This window comes from Capricornis sumatraensis, chromosome 15, assembly GCF_032405125.1.
Source record: "Capricornis sumatraensis isolate serow.1 chromosome 15, serow.2, whole genome shotgun sequence".
NCBI classification, from domain to species: domain Eukaryota; kingdom Metazoa; phylum Chordata; class Mammalia; order Artiodactyla; family Bovidae; genus Capricornis; species Capricornis sumatraensis.
Genome location: NC_091083.1, coordinates 53,021,810 through 53,033,917, shown reverse-complemented (window position 1 = coordinate 53,033,917; position 12,108 = coordinate 53,021,810). Strand labels below are relative to the sequence as shown.

Here is a 12,108-nt window from a genome sequence, read left to right as displayed (position 1 = left end):
CATAGTCAATAATGCAGAGATAGATGTTTCTCTGGAACTCTCTTTCTTTATCAATGATCCAGTGGATATTGGCAATTTGTTCTCTGGTTCCTCTGTCTTTTCCAAAACCAGCTGGAACATCTGGAAGTTCATGGTTCATGTATTGTTTGAGCCTGGCTTGGAGAATTTTGAGCATTAGTTTACTAGCATGTGAGATGAGTGCAATTGTGCGATAGTTTAAGCATTCTTTGGCATTACCTTTCTTTGAGATTGGAATGAAAAGTGACCTTTTCCAGTCCTGTGGCCACTGTTTGGTTTTCCAAATGTACTGGCATATTGAGTGCAGCATTTTCACAGCATTATATTTTAGAATTTGAAATTTGCTCACTTCCAAGGGCAAAGGAGAACCCCCAATAAGATGGTAGAAGGGGCAAATTACTGTTTAGAATTAAACCCCATTCCCACCAGAAATGCCCAGAGGGCTCAAACAAACCTGTGTGCACTATGGCCCAGGGACCCCACAGATATTGAGACAGAACTGTGTTTGAGCATCTCCTGTGGAGGTACGGGTTGGTGGTGGTCTGCTGCAGGGACAGGGGCTCTGAGTGCAACAGACTTGGGTATGACATAAGCTCTCTTGGAGGAGGTCACCATTAACCCCACCATAGAACTGCCATAATTTACACAGGACTGGGAAATAGACTCTTGGTGGGCACAACAGAACCTTGTGCATCAGGACCCAGGAGAAAGAAGAAGTGACCCCACAGAGACTGTCCCAGACTTGCCTGTGGGTGTCCAAAAATCTCCGGTTGAGGTGAGAGTTGGTGGTGGCCTGCTGCAGGGTTGGGGGCACTGAGTGTAGCAGTACATATGTGGGATCTTTTGAGGGAGGTCACCATTATTTTCATTACCTCCACCATAGTTTGGCCCCAGGTAAATAGAAGGGAGGGAACACAGCTCCACCCATCAACAGAAAACTGGATTAAATATTTACTGAGCGTGGCCCCACCCATCAGAAGGAGACCCAGTTTCCCCTTCAGGCAGTCTATCCCATCAGGAAGCTTCCATAAGCCTCTTATACTTCTCCATCAGAGTGCAGACAGACTGAAAACTACAGTCACAGAAAGCCGATCTGATCCCATGGACCACAGCCTTGTCTAACTCAATGAAACTATGAAACATGCCGTATAGGGCCACCCAAGACAGATGGGTCATGGTGGAGAGTCCTGACAAAATGTGGTCTAGTGGAGAAAGGAATGGCAAATCACTTCAGTATTCTTGCCTTGAGAACCCAATCAGCAGTATGAAAAGGCAAAATGATAGGACACTGAAAGATGAACATCCCAGGTTAGTAGGTGCCCATTATGTTACTGGAAATCAGTGGAAAAATAACTCCAGAAAGAATGAAGAGACAGAGCCAAAGCAAAAACAACACCCAGCTGTGGATGTGACTGGTGATGGAAACAACGTCTGATGCTGTAAAGAGCAATATTGCATAGGAACCTGGAATATTAGGTGCATGAATCAAGGCAAACTGTAAGTGGTCAAATACGAAATGACAAAAGTGAACGTTGACATGTTAGGAATCAACAAACTAAAATGGACTGGAATGGGTGAATTTAACTCAAAAGACCATTATATCTACTACTGTGGGCAAGAATCCCTTAGAAGAAATGGAGTAGCCATCATGATCAACAAAAGAGTCCAAAATGCAGTACTTAAACTCAATCTCTAAAATGACAGAATGATCTCTGTTAGTTTCCATGGCAAACCATTCAATACCATGGTAATCCAAGTCTATGCCCTGACCAGTAATGCTGAAGAAGCTGAACAGTTCTATGAAGACCTACAAGACCTTCTAGAACTAACACCCCCAAAAGATGTCCTTTTCGCTATAAGGGACTGAAATGCAAAATTAGGAAGTCAAGAAATGCCTGGCATAACAGGCAAATTTGACCTTGGAGTACAGAATGGGGGCAAAGGCTAATAGAGTTTTGCCAAGAGAATGCACTGGTCATAGCAAACACCCTCTTCCATCAACACAATGGTCATGAATTTGGGCAAATTCCAGGAGATGGTGAAGGACAGTGAAGCCTGGCATGCTACAGTACATGGAGTCACAAAGGGTCAAACAAGACTGAGTGACTGAATAACAACTACAACAGCTCCCAGAAATTCTCTGATGACAGCAACTGGCTTTCTGCCAGCAATTGGCAGTTTCTGATGGCAGCAACTGTCTTTTTGATGGCAGCAATATAGAAAATGGCTTTCTATGTGCCAGCACTGTTCTATATTACTCCTTAGAGGAAGCATAGAAAGGCTAGTTTCTTACCCAAAGTCTCATAAATATTAACAGACAAATCTGTTTGCATTTCACTCACAGTACTCTAACTCCAGAAAAACAGATCTAAAGTACCATCTGCACTGCAGTGAGACATTTAGGGAAATGCTTACTCCATTCTACTAGCTCAGAAAGGCCCCAGCCTTCTTTCTTGGATCTTTTGATTATCACTTAATTTTCTTCAAAGTTGGAGAAGGATGCTGAGGCTGAGGTGTGTCTATGATTGAGAAGAAAGTGAGAGGTAAGTTCTGATCACTGGAACTGATAGGAAGAAATTATGGAAATTTTGGCCATTGGATGACTGTAAGGGGAGAGAGACCCTAGAAGAGAATAATAATTATGGAGGATGTCTGTTACAAACAATGAGAGCAATTGTTCTCAAATGTAGTTCTAGACCAGGAGCATCATCATCACCTGGTAACTTGCAGGAATACAAATTCTCAAGCACTATACTAGACACACTGAGTCAGAAACTTAGATGAGGTCCAGAAATTTGTGTATTTAGCAAGCTTCCAGGTGTTCCTAATTCACTCTTAAGTTTGAGAATCATTGATTTAGAGAAAGACCAGAGATGTGAGGTGGTGAGTCTTTGTATTGTTCTGGCAGATAGGCACAAACTTTATGTCCACATGTGGCCCACTGAATCAGAGCAAGGAATAACAGGCCAGATGCACCGATGTCACTCAGTTGACCAGTAGCCCTAAAGCATTCCCATGTTCCCTAAGAACTTTTTCCAAGGACAGGACCCTTTCTTCTCCCCCATCTTCCTATTTACAAGTTGTCATCTTGTAAGGTATGAGGAACAACAGGGGAATATATAATATTGTCAGGAATTAAGCCCAAGGAGAAGTTAAAAACCATCTTTTCCATAAGGTCATTATACACTTGCCTCATTTCCTGATGACTGATTTTCTCTGAGGAATAGGAACCAGGAGATCCTTGCAGCAGGTGCAGTTTTAACAGATGTTACCAAGCCTGAGACAGCTTGCTGCTTCCCCTGTTTGTTAATTGAATTATTCTTCCACAGAAATCACCTAGAGTCCTCGCAGAGAAATAACTCTTACCTACCTAGTAAGTCAGAGTATTTCTCCATGAAAATATAGTTTGTTCTGGTGTCCAGATCACCTCTTCTGTTCATCATGGACTATCAGAGGAACTTAATGTGTGTTTGCTTTCACTTCCACCTTTTACAAACTAACTTTGATGAGGTACTCTCTTTTCTCACTCATGTAAAATTCAGATATCTGGAAACACAGTGTCTCTTGCAAAAACCATGCATGAACCAGATGTTTTTCCTTTCAGTTCTGTAACATAAAGAAGAGGAAATATTTTCTGGAATGTAAGTTTTTAGAAAACATGATAAGACTTGCTGTGCAGAAGTGAAGAAGGCAGAAGGAGTCATTGTTCACATGGGATCTGGAGCCAGTCTGTCTCAGTTACTTTATCGCTGTGTAGCTTGGGCAAGTTACTTAACCTTCATTTTTGCCTATGATGGGTGGGAGTCATCATTCTTAGCCTATAGGGTTGTTGGAAAGATTAAGTAGTTAAATTACAAAAAGTTCTTGTAAGGGTATCTGGCAAGTATTCATTAGTTAGTGTTAGTCACTCAATTGGGTCCAACTCTTTGCGACCCCATGGACTATAGCCTGCCAGGCCCCTCTGTCCATGGAATTTTCAAGGCAAGAATACTGGAGTGGGTTGCTATTTCCTTGTCCAGGGATCTCCTTGACAAGGATCAAACACAGGCCTCCCGTGTTGCAGGTAGATTCTTTACTATCTAGTATTAAGCACGTTATAACTGGCTGCTATTATATTCTTATTATTCCATTTATCTCATTATCCACAAAACAAAGTATAAAACATGACACAACTCCGTGTGCCATCTTGCATTTACTAGGGCAGGAAAATATGCTAGTTTAGAAAATGAGAAACTAACCTTTAAAAGACCTCTTTTGGGGACAAGAAATAACCTTCCCTGCAGCCTAATTAATTTTCCTATTAACTAAATTTTTATATATCTTTGCCTTAACTCCCCACCTGGCTTTTCTGATCCTTGAGAGCAGATGCTCTGTGTTAGTCCTCTTCATACAAATCAGAATACTAAGCACAGCAACTTTCATACTGTAGTAGATTTAGTTTTCAGAAAGACATTTTCCAGTCAACCAGAAAGAATAATTACCCCTATATACTCACTCATCTTGGCATATTGAGGTTTTACTTTTGATTTGCCTGTTTCTCAGGACACACCCTCAGTGCTGTGAATGCACTTGTTGTCAATATGCTTACTTCAATGTTGAGATCTTCAAAGTGACTGCCAGGTTAAAAACCAGGTGATAAAATACTTACAGATACTTCTGGAGGCGCTGTAGGAAACTCTAAATGAGTCCATGACATAGTGCTTGGACTATGTCCTTCCCCCAAATAGTTCTGGACTAACAGACTTAAACATGATGAAGACATTTTTGGAACAGAAAAGCAGATAATCCAGCGGGAAGGGTTATGGTCATTCGGAAGCGAAGAGCTCAAAGCTCAAAGCATGTGGCTGTTTACAGAACCGAAGTCCCCTGCACTGTAGGAAGATTCTTTACCAACTGAGCTAACCAGGGAAGCCAGCTGTGAGAACAGGTTTCATTAAATAGTTGTAACTGAGTTGAATTTTCTATACTAAGGAGCTTGATGTTCCCCTATCAGTCTGATAGGCATAATTTCACATCATATATCACAGTCCTCTCATGTCCGGGCAGTTACAATAGACACTCTTAACAAAAAAAAAAAAAAAATCCTGAAAAGAGTTTGTGTGACAATGACCATTAGAAATGTATCATGTAGTGCAAAGAGCCATAACTAGTTCTTAATTAAATAAACTCAATGAGCACAATGTTTGGATGTGAGAGTTGGACTATAAAGAAAGCTGAGCATAAAACAGTTGATGCTTTTGAATTGTGGTGCTGGAAAAGACTCTTGAGAGTCTCCTAGACTGCAAGGAGATACAACCAGTCCATCCTAAAGGAAATCAGTCCTGAATATTCATTGGAAGGACTAATGCTGAAGCTGAAACTCCAACACATTGGCCACCTGATGCAAAGAACTGACTCATTGGAAAAGACCCTGATGCTGAGAAAGATTGAAGGTGGGAAGAGAAGGGGGCAGCAGAGGATGAGATGGTTGGATGACATCACTGATTGAATGGATTGTGAGTTTGAGTAAGCTCTGGGAGTTGGTGATGGATAGGGAAGCCTGGCATGCTGCATTCCATGGGGTCGCAAAGAGTCAGACAAGACTGTGTGACTGAACTGAATGAGTACAAAAAGCTCTAAAGGCATCTTCTTGCCAAGCCATGTAGCCTCAGTTCAGTTCAGTTCAATTCAGTCACTCAGTCGTGTCGGACTCTTTGTAACTCCATGAATCGCAGCACGCTAGGCCTCCCCATCCATCACCAACTCCTGGAGTTCACTCAGACTCACGTCCATCGAGTCAGTGATGCCATCCAGCCATCTCATCCTCTGTCGTCCCCTTCTCCTCCTGCCCCCAATCCCTCCCAGCATCAGAGTCTTTTCGAATGAGTCAGCTCTTCGCATGAGGTGGCCAAAGTACTGGAGTTTCAGCTTCAGCATCAGTCCTTCCAATGAACACCCAGGACTGATCTCCTTGCAGTCCAAGGGACTCTCAAGAGTCTTATCGAACACCATAGTTCAAAAGCATCAATTCTTTGGTACTTAGCTTTCTTCACAGTCCAACTCTCACATCCATACATGACCACAGGAAAAACCATAGCCTTGACTAGATGGACCTTTGTTGGCAAAGTAATGTCTCTGCTTTTCAATATGCTGTCTAGGTTGGCCATAACTTTTCTTTGAAGGAGCAAGTGTCTTTTAATTTCATGGCTGCAATCACCATCTGCAGTGATTTTGGGGCCCCCAAAAATAAAGTCTGACCCTGTTTCCACTGTTTCCCCATCTATTTGCCATGAAGTGATGGGACCAGATGCCATGATGTTAGTTTTCTGAATGTTGAGCTTTAAGCCAACCTTTTTACTCTCCTCTTTCACTTTCATCAAGAGGCTTTTTAGTTCCTCTTCACTTTCTGCCATAAGGGTGATGTCATCTGCATATCTGACGTTACTGATATTTCTCCTGGCAATCTTTTTTTTTTTTTTTTAGGTTCAGAAAAAGCCTGCTATGCTCATATTTGCTTTTATTAGCTCACAAATAGTAAAGAGAATTCAACAGAACAGAAACAGTCGCATTAGCTCACAGACAACAAGAGATCTAATAATAATAAAAAGAAAGTACCAAATAGAAAATATTAGGCACAATGACTGAAAGAAAAGATACCATCCTTTATACTAGAATACGGATATGGTGTTTTAGGAGGGAAATTTGAACATAATAAAATCAGCGTCTACCTATCTAACAGGCCATTTCTTTTTTTCTGGTAACTTTATTTTTTGACATTTCTAACTTTTTGCTTTGTACTGGGGTATAGCCGATTAACAAACAATGCTGTGATATTTCCCGGTGAACAGCGAAGGGATTCAGCCATACAGATACACGTATCCCTCCTCAAACTCCCCTCCCATCCAGGCTGCAACTTACCACTGGGAGGTGTTTCCTGCGCTGTATCGTAGGTCCCTGTTGGTAATCCATTTTAAATAAAGACGTGTCACACACTATTTCTAACTACTGAACACCTGAAATGCTAGAAAAAATTTTAACTGTATATATATATATATATTTTTAATATATATGGCCAAGTTCATGGCAAATTAATGAAACAACTGAAGGCAGACTGGGAAAAGGTGAAATTCCCTAAGACAGTATGGCTACGGAGCTGGTAACTGTCCCAGGTCCCCCCCTACCCCGACGCCTAGAAGGACCCCAGTTTTAAGGACTACACCTGCACAGGGGCAGGAATCACAGCCTGGGACTGTGTTGGTCTGCTCAGGCCACCGTAACACAACTCCACAGATGGGCAGCAGACACACAAGAAAATTACTTTCACATGGTTCTGGAGGCAAGAAGTCCACGATCAAGGTGCCAGGAAATTCCGTCCTGTTGAGACCTCTTTTCCTAGTTCGCAGACAGCTGCCTTCTCTGCTGTGACCGTTTATGACCACGTGACTCCATATAAGCTCCATCTCCACATACAGATCCACTGGGGGCTGGGGCTTGAACATATGAATTCAGGGACACGGCTCAGTCCACAGCAGGGACTGAGTGACTCCCCAAAGGGCACCTCTCAGGGAGTGAGCTAGGAAAACACCGCAAGTTTCTCATCTGTGTTCCAAGTGGAGACATGAAGGATGAAAAAAGTCTCTAGCAACGTCTTATCACAGCCTGACACTGTTGTACGTCTGAGGAGGAAATTCACAAGGCTTGTGAGTGTTGGTGAGCGCCCATACACACTGAAGGACAGCGAGGGAGCAGGGGGAAACCCAAGGGGAACTCTGACTCTGAAGTGGTCCTGGGTTAGTAGGGCCAAAAGGGACAAAATGGAGGTGCTAGAAAAAAAAAAATTAAACATAGCAAACTTCCCTGTTGGAACATATCAAAAATTCCCCTAAATGGAGTTCAGAGGAATGCCAATTCACAATGAAAATTCACTGATCACATCAGAAAACAAGTCACTGGAAAGACGTGGCACTCCTCTAGGAAACAGGGAAGACTCCAGGAGAGGGCTCCGCCTTCCGACAGAGGAGTGCCCTCGAATATATTGCTAAGCTTGAAGCAGAGGCTAAATGGTTTGGTGGGAGGTGTTTCGGGGCGGGGGGGGCGGGGGATGTCAGTTTCTTCTCGTTCGTTTGTCGCTGCTACGGTCCGCGTTCTCAGAATCAGAAGGCTGAGAGGCTCGCCAGGCCCCGCTCCATCTCAGTGTACTGCGCTTGCAGCTTCTCCACGGCCTTCCTGTGCTCCTCGTCCACTTCCGCCTGCTTGCTGCGCTGCTCTGTCATGAAATCCTCCTACTGCATCACGTGCTGTTTCTCACGAGCTATTAAAAGGTCACTATGAATCTTTTTTCGCTCCTGTTCCCTCTGCTGGAGTCTACAGATGGTGTCAGTAGCTGCTTGCAATCTCTGGAGAACTTGGTTTAAGCTGTCTTCCATTGTTGCTCTACACGTCGGAAGAGTATGTTCATTTGTCTCATGGATCATATTCTTCAGATTTTTAAGAACTCGCATTTCTCGAAGACCACGTTTTTCTTCAAATTCTTTCACAAAATAACGGGTTTCACTTTGGATAACTGGTCTGTGATCTAAGAGCCTTGAATGAATTTCTCCAAGATCCCTGATAATGAGGTGCACCTGCGAGGCCGCGAAACCCAGAGAGTCCTTCTTGCCGCCGCCACCGCCGCCACCTGGGGCGGCCTCGCAACCCACCGGGGTCTCCGTCCCACCGCCGCCTCTCCCGGCAATCTTGATTCCAGCTTGTGCTTCTTCCAGCCCAGCATTTCTCATGGTGTACTCTGCATATAAGTTAAATAAGCAGGGTGATATATGAAGCTTTATATTGAGGCTGCTACATTTTAAAATGTAAGATTTTTTAATGTCGTAAACTCTGAAACAAAGTATTTCATTGCTCTGGCATTTTGCATATAGAGCTCTACTTTAGTCAGCTAATCATAAGAAACTGAAAGTCCTGCTGGAAACTGTTGGGATTCTCCATCATTAATTTAAGTACCTGGAGAGCTGGGGCTCTATCTTCATTGTTTTTCCACCAGCACTGCCTCATACCAGGCACTTAATATATGCACATATAGTGAATGAATTATTTTATATTCAGCTCAGATTTATCCTTGTGTATTTTATTGAATTTTTCTTCTTAAAAGCTGAAGATCACATATACTGTTTTGGGTTTTACTTTTAACTTGGACTTCACTATCAATTGTGAAAGGTAACATCCAGTAACAATAAATCTGTATTTGATAATAAAAATTCAAGCTATTCAGCCAGTCAAACAATAATGATTATCTTGATTATTATTATTATATCTGCTTATCAATCAGGCTGTAAAAATGTATGAGTGTTTTCACTTGCACCAGGATCTCCAATGGCAGGGTTAGATGTCCTTTGATTTCTTTGCTTACTTCAGATATTTTTTCTCCATTTGTAATATAAATCTATTAGACACACAGAATTAGGGACCACCATTAAGTCTCTGTTACATTTATGTGTTTCTGTGCATTCTGTCTTGCAATGATAATCCAGCAGTTTTTAAACCTAACTTATCAGAATTTCACACAGAATTTAGTGTATGAAAATTACAGTCAGTTGGGTCTCCACCCACCCATGACTTATTTGAAAGCTCTAATGGTTAAGACTGATGCTTAAAATACAAGACACCCAGTTAAATTTGAATTTCAGATAAAATGTGCTTTGTAGTCTAAGTAGGCTCTTTGCCATATTTGGGACATATTTATGCTAAAAAATTAATCTTTATTTACCTAAATTTCAAATTTAACTGGCATCTCTAATTTTTTGTTTTCTTTAAATTTTTTCCTGTTTATTTAAATTTAGGGATCCTACCAAGAGTAGCAATGAGGTATCAATATTATTAGCAGTTTCAAAGCTAATTCTGTTAAAAGTGGGCTTCACATTTTCCCCAAGCTTTTTCCTTTGTTTATTCTTTTTCAAACTCACATTTCAGACTTAAACCAGAGAGCAATCACATAAGGTACATATGTTTCAAAGTTGAGGAGTTGACTATTTGTTATTTAAGTAATACTATCTTATTTATTCATGATTCAAGAAAGACATTTTACATTTACTGATAAAGCATCTGCTTCAAATATCTTATTATTTGTCACTTAACTTACCGTCATTTTTTTTTTAATTTTTACACAATGTTTCTTGTTGTATGAGAGCCATGACCATCCAGTTTGTTTGTTTGTTTTTTACCTGATATTAAACACATAGCTAAGAAAATATAATGAAAAACATGCAAGGATGTATTTTCCACCAAGATAAAATTCCACCTTTTCTTCAAAGGAAATACCCCAATTCTGAAAGTTTTATCATATGGATGAGGAAAAATGATAACTAGTTCTCCTTTTTTTGGACTCCAAAATCACTACAGTTGATGACTGCAACCATGAAACTGAAAGACACTTGCTCCGTTGAAGAAAAGTTATGACCAACCTAGGCAGCATATTAAAAAGCAGAGGCATTGCTTTACCAACAAATGTCTGTCTAGTCAAAGCTATGGTTTTTCCAGTAGTCATGTATGGATGTGAGAGTTGGACCATAAAGAAGGCTGAGCACCAAAGAATTGATGCTTTTGAACTGTGGTGCTGGAGAAGACTCTTGAGAGTCCCTTGGACTGCAAAGAAATCCAACTAGTCCATCCTAAAGGAAATCAGCCCTGAATATTCATTGGAAGGACTGATGCTAAAGCTGAAACTCCAATACTTTGGCCACCTGATGCGAAGAATTCACTCACTGGAAAAGACCCTGATGCTGGGAAAAATTGAAGGCGGGAGGAGAAGGGGACAACAGAGGATGAGATGATTGGACGGTATCACCGACTCAATGGACATGAGTTTGAGTAAGCTCTGGGAGTTGGTGATAGACAGGGAAGCTTGGCATGCTGCAGTCCATGGGATCGCAGAGTCAGAAACAATTGAGTGACTGAACTGAACTGAACAGAGTGCTCCTTTGAAAATTGCCCTAACGCAGGTAGAGTAGATAACAAATGGCGTTAACGAGAATGCAGGCAGGTCTCAGGGGAGGAATTCCTTAATCTCTGAAGCTCGTAATAGAAAGTTAGGATCCAGAGTGTGAAAATGTCAGAGCAGCACCATGAAATCCTAGAAAGACTCAGTAGGTGGAGAGAATCAAGATTGTATATGAGCAGTTGCTGGGAACCCAGGGTCTGGGAAACACCATGCATTCTGATACAAATCCCCAAGCCCAGGTACCATGGGAACAGCTGATCCTTCACAAACATTTATTGATACATGGAGATGAGATGAGTCCTGACATGCTGTCTGGATATTATGAGCAAGGTGACGGGTAACCAAGGAGACCAGACTGACAGCATTGAGTTGCATAAATCCCAGCTGTGAATTCAGAAGGGATGCCTGGGCTTGAATATTCCTTTTGCCCCCAGCTAATATGTGTACTGACCTCTGCTAAGAAGCTTGGAAATATTTTTAAGTAATTTGCTTCTCATAAATAGAACATCTTCTTCAGAAGTTATGTGAGGAGAAACTAAAAATAATTAGTGTAAATGATTCCTCAGACCATGTACCACCTGAAAGAGCAAGAGATAGAGAAATAGAGAGAAGGATAGAAAGGAGTAACTGAGATGCTTTTTTTTTGTTTGTTTTAAGTGTTCTCTGTTGAGAGAAGCTGGTAGGAAGTTTTCCTGGGAAAAATTCTAACAAATTGGACAATTAAAGCACATTTCTCATTAAAAAAAAAAAGTAAAGCTTAATTGTTAATTTCACTAAGTGTGATCTGTAAGTTTTCACTTGAGGAAATGTGTGGCAAGTTGTTTATATACCTGGCTTTGAATACTATGAAACATCCATTAAAAAAAAAAATAGATACATTCTATAGCACTTAAAATGCATACTTCCAAGCCTTCCTGGCTTCTGAATTCTGTATCAAACTGAAAGTCTATGAGAGGTAACTTTTATTTAAATTTGGCAAAAGACAGCCTTGTTTCATGCAAAAGGAGGGGAAAAAAAAAGAATAAACAAGTAATAAAAATCAGACTTCCTGGAGTATCGAGTTGTCAAGTAATAAAATCAGACTTCCCGGGGTGTTGAGTTGTGAAACTTCTGATTTT

At 41.2% G+C, this 12,108-nt stretch overlaps 1 pseudogene; it reads right to left on the bottom strand.

Moving 5' to 3' along the window:
• Nucleotides 1–8,150: 8,150 nt before the first annotated feature.
• On the bottom strand, nucleotides 8,151–8,774 carry LOC138091123 (biogenesis of lysosome-related organelles complex 1 subunit 5-like; annotated as a pseudogene).
• Between the last annotated feature and the right edge of the window lie 3,334 nt (nucleotides 8,775–12,108).